Source organism: Chiloscyllium plagiosum, chromosome 5 (assembly GCF_004010195.1).
Source record: "Chiloscyllium plagiosum isolate BGI_BamShark_2017 chromosome 5, ASM401019v2, whole genome shotgun sequence".
In the NCBI taxonomy this organism is placed as follows: domain Eukaryota; kingdom Metazoa; phylum Chordata; class Chondrichthyes; order Orectolobiformes; family Hemiscylliidae; genus Chiloscyllium; species Chiloscyllium plagiosum.
The window spans coordinates 101,121,337-101,126,907 of record NC_057714.1 but is presented as its reverse complement, the minus strand read 5'-3'; positions in this window follow the sequence as shown (position 1 = coordinate 101,126,907).

The window sequence follows — 5,571 nt, the reverse complement described above, 5'->3', positions numbered from 1 at the left end:
TTTTCTGTACAGTTCTGATGTAACTTTCTGTGTAATTATGCAAGTTATGGTCATTACAGTTTTTGTCTGAAATGATTGTATCCGAAATGTAAAGAAATTGAAATAAATTCCAGTCACAATAGGTCGCATGTGCAACAGAACACGCTCACTGCACAATTCTGGGGGTGCTATTTTTATGCAATTGTTAAGCCATTTAATAGAAAGAGTGAACATTTTAAAAAATTCCAGCCTGGGATGTGAACATCACTGGCAAGGCTGTTGTTTATTCCTCAGGCCTAGTTACCCTTTTGAATTTGGTGGTAAGTTGTCATCTTCATCTGCTGGAATCCATACGGTGAAGATGGTCCTGCAATGTTGTTTGTGTGGGAGTTACCAGATTCTGACCCAGAGGAAATGGAATAGTACTGTTCATCACCTCATGGTGTCAGCAAGCATGTATTACTGATGAGTTACCCTTTTGAAGCTCAGTTATTGTTATACAGACCAACACAGCAGCCAATGTATGCAGAAAGTCCTACAAGCAACAGTTGAATCAGTAACCAGAAATCTGTTATCTGAGGATGTTTGTACAGAGAGGTAGGTTGTCCTTTGACCTCCGCTGTTTCTGTTCAGATCTGCATTTTTCTTTTAGCCTGTTTAAATATTTAGATAGGCCTTCAGTGTAATATCAGTTGAAAGACAGCACCTCATACAGGAGTGCAACATTGCCTGTTTTTTTTTAATTACAGTGACTGAAATCCTAAAATGGAGTTCAATTTCTGATGCTTTGACAGACTGTCAGAATGTTAGCTAAGCATGGGTCATCTGGTCTAATGTGTGTTACTGACTCTATAGCCGAAGTGCTACCAGTAAAATAAAAATATTGCACACTGGAATCCATACAGTGTGCTGGTTGCTTTGGACTGTAGAGATTACATCTTGGAATTGTTACCCTAATCTCATGCTGTAACATTGCTTCCTATTCGCATACGGTGATAAAAAAAATTGTTAATTTGTGGTAACATTAATTATTTCATGACAGTTAACTTATATTGAATTTTTGTTCTGACATTTTGTTTTCCTAAACGTTCTCTAATTGATTTGTCTAAAGGCAATCAGTGCCACAAGTAATTCGATACAATTCAGGCCTGCTCAAAAATTAAGATTTCATTGTTTCTGGAGCTTCTTTGACAAAAGATCCAATCCTTTGTTAGTGTCTAATTCTACATGTGGTTGAAAATATTTTTTGTAGATCTTCACACAAAAATGTCACTATGTAATAAAAATTATCTGAAGTATCAAATTACTGAAGGACTACAGTATTGGGCTTGCATTATTTCCTCATTTCTATGTGTCTGCTACAATGCACCTTCTGTTTATCAATACAAAGTCCGTACTGAACGTAAATACCCACTGAGTTTGATCAAGATGTTACGGTGAAAGGAGTCCAACCTATTGTCAGAAAACTAAAGTGTTGCAGATGGTTCTGTCATGCTTATTAACAAAAATACCTTGGTGCAAAATTCATTTTTAATTTTAAAATTTAATTTTAATTTAAGCTTGCTGCAGGGTGGCATGTTGGCTCAGTGGTTAGCATCCTCACAATGCCAGGGACCCGGGTTCGATTCCAGCCTCAGGCGACTGTCGGTGTGGAGTTTGCATACTCTCCCTGTGTCTGCATGGGTTTCCCCCGGATGCTCAAGTTTCCTCCCACAGTCCAAAGATGTGCAGTTAGGTGAATTGACCATGCTAAATTGCCCAAAGGGTGCATTAGTCAGGGGTAATTTTGGGTAGGGGGAATGAGTCTGGGTGGGTTTCTCTTCGGAGGGTTGGTGTCGACTTGTTGAGCCGAAGCGCCTGTTTCCACACTGTAGGGATTCTAGATTCTATTCTACGATTGTATGATTCAATTTGGCCCTGAAGGAAAGGTGTAGTTCACAGTATTGGACATAGAGACATAGAAACATAGCAAAGATAGAGCTTCTGTGTAGAAGATGACTGAAGTGTAAAGCTGTGTCTGAACTGTATACTTGAATAGTATGAGATGGCATAGGATCTTTGCTAACATCTATTGATGGGTAAAACAAACAGGAACAACTGAATGAACAAACGCTTCCTTAAATTGTGAACCCTGCAGGATCTATACAAGGGGTGATTGTTTACCATAATGTCCATTTTAAAAATCTATTAAATCTGTGTGTATTTTTACTTTATCTATCATCTCATTGAACAGCCCTGCAATAATTTCCTCAACTGCAGTTTTTAGGGTTTGTTTCTTTCAGCTTTGCTTTTAGGGGTCCATAAACCTTTCTCCTCAGTCTCCAGTCAGCTGTCATTGCCACCGAATAATGGCCTTTAGTGTTCAAAACCAACTTGCTTCTGGGATCAAGGTCTGGGACCACCAGGGCAATTGATATGGTTACTCTTCCCTTGCAAAAGGCAACAAAATACCCTAGAGATCTGCTGTTTTTGGACAGGCAATCGGAAGATGCCAAATCCAAAAACTATTGTACTGCTCCTGTAGGACTTTTTGGCTTGTACAGTAATTAAGGCTCCTGCTCTGGTTCTGGCAATGGATCCTTTACCAAAGAGTGTGTCAATGAAGACTTGCCCATTACTGGAAATGACCAGTGGGTTCAAATCAGACCAGCTCAGCTTCCCCCAACTCGCCCACAATAGAAAGGCAGCAGAAAGCTTACCTATAATTTTCTCAGTGCATATGTCAGTGGGGTGGAATGGTGGCTCGGTGGTTAGTGCTGCTGCCTCACAGTGCCAGGAATCTGAGTTTAAATCCACTCTCTGGTAGTCTGTGAGGAGTTTGTACATTCTGCATGGGTTTCCTCTGGGTGATGTGGTTTCCTCCCACAGTCCAAAGATATGCAGATTAGCTGGATTGGCCATGCTAAATTGCTCTGTAGTGTCCAGTGATGTGCATGCTGAATGGATTAGTCATGGGAGGTGCAGGATTACAGGGATTGGGTGGGATGCACTTTGGAGGTTTGGTGTGACTCAATGGGCTGAATGGCCTGCTTCCAAACTGTAGGGATTCTATGATTCAGTTTGTTTTTACCTTGCTATTAAAAATTCAAAGCTTTTATTAGAACCTTGTGGATAAATGAACAATTTGAGATAAGGGCAATTGAGATCCAGAAGTAAATTTCCCTTTGTGTTTTGGAGAGAACCTTTTTCTTATTCAGAAGAATTATGTAGGTAGAGCTTGCATCACAGAAACTTGTTAACCCTCTTACTCAGTTGCTGAGATTTATACTCTATCTGATACTGTTCCACTGTGATGCTGACGGTCAATGATGTTGGTGAACTGTATCGAAACCCCACCCCTGCTGTAGGCCCTGTGCTTGCTGTATCTGTAGAGCATTGCCTGAAAACTCAACCTCATTGTAAAAAAAATGGAAACCATTTCAGAAAAGTCTGTGGTAGAGATCAAATATTTTGTTTCAGGCCCAGTTGCTACTAGCAATCCTTTTCACTCAAGTGCAAATTGGTATTTTATGTAGCGAGTTGCAGTGTTAGTCAGTTGTCACATCTTTGGTTTGCTTTTGCTTCGGACTCCTTTTCACATTCAACCTTCCATTTTGTTACAAAAGCACCTACGAATAGGGCAGCTGTAGGAGGTGGGGGATGGGAGTCATCATGCTACTTCCTTTTTTCTTATTTTTGATCTTGAAAGCACAGAATAACACCGTAGAATTTTAATGGGACTAAACAGTGTGAAGACCCTACACAAACATCAGTAAAATGCTGCCTGATCTTCTGGAGGTTTTAAGAATCTGGCTGTTTCTGCTTTGTGTGTTGGTTTAACACACCCACAATGTCTGGCTCAATACTAATCCACCATTCCTCCAATGATATCTGAATACTTCATACTTCAATAATCCAAATCTTGTCAAGGACAATTGGATGGCAAAGAATATTATAGTTTCTCTAAATCATTTCTAGTACATTAGTTTGCTTAGGCAGTACTGATGCTTTGCTTTTGTATTTTCATTGCTGATTTCCCTTCGCCTTTCCATAGCTTTAACTCTCCGCTGTGATACAATTGCAGGACTGGAAATGGTCTCACACCTCACCTTTTAATACTGATTATTTTTTGAGTGAGCAGAAACATCAATAGTTGAGTGGCAATCAGTCCATTTAAATTGCCCTCCCCCTCCCCAGTAATCCCAGTTCTCCTTGTTTCCATAATGTTTTATGAGAATGCACAGGTGAGATCCAGCTCCGTGTACTTATGCACACGCACAAACTAACAATGACTTGTATAGTGTTATTAATGTAAAATGCAGCAGCATGGTCACTCTCATTTATTGTAAATGGAAAAAAAAGGAAACTACAAAGAAGAAAATTGATTGATCCTTGATGCAGGATACTACAAAAAGACTGCCTGTTTCAGCAGGAAAGGCATCCTCCATGAAAAAAATAAAATGCCCTCCATTTTCGAGACTCTTTCAAACCACTTACTGTTGGGCTGAATAGGCTGCGGCTGTTTTCCCTGGAGTGATAAGGGGTGACCTTATAGAGGTTTATACAATTATAAGGGACATAGATAAGGGAAATAGACAAGTTCTTTTCCTTGGGGAGGGGGAGTCTAGAACTAGAGGGCATAGGTTTAGGGTGATAGGGGAAAGATTTAAAAGGGACATAAGGGGCAACGTTTTCACACAGAGGGTGGTGCCTGTGTGGAATGAGCTGCCAGAGCAAGTGGTGAAGGCTGGTACAATTACAATATTTAAACGGCATCTGGATGAGTAAATGAATCAGAAGGCTTTAGAGGGATATGGACCAAGTGCTGGCAAATGGGGCTAGATTAGTTTAGGATGTCTGTTTGGCATGGATGAATTGGACCAAAGTCTCTGTTTCCATGTTGTACATCTCTTATGACTTTACGTTCAATAGACCTGCTAATTTTCAAGCTGAATTTATGAAGTTAGAAGTTTGGAAAAAAAGTGGGATAGTGGTAAATGTAATTATATACAAAAATATATATGGATAATGGGAAGAAGCCTTTGGTGAAGGTGCATTGTAAGGTGCAAGGGTCTGAATTGGTAATCATGAAGAGTGCCTTAAGCATCACCCACTATGATGATGTGATATAAACTTGGGAAGAACAGCTTATGATCTCAAATGTAAGACCTACCTTTTGGGTCTGTAACAATATCTGTTGTTTTAATGTAATTTGTATATAGTTGCTGTCATGCAACAAACTGCAAGTCAAGAACCTCTTCTCGTTGCACTACCATGTGGATTTCCTCTACCAGTTGTGTAGACCCCTACCAGGAAAGAGGATGGTGGTAACAATCTACCAGATAGTTCACGCAGTACAATAAGCAGGGGTGAGGATTCATTTTACAACACTCTTCAACAATGCGTAGCATACACTGTGATGCCCTATGACTAAAAGAATTTCAACTTACGTACAGCTATTATTGCTTATTTCAAAACTACACATATTGTTGCATTCACAATGAAAGAGAATAATTCTGTCTGTATGTGTGTGGATATCGCACCCACACTCGCAACCTGATGAAATCCAGGAGATGTACCTACTTTATTCCTACCCTGATCTGGCCAAATACT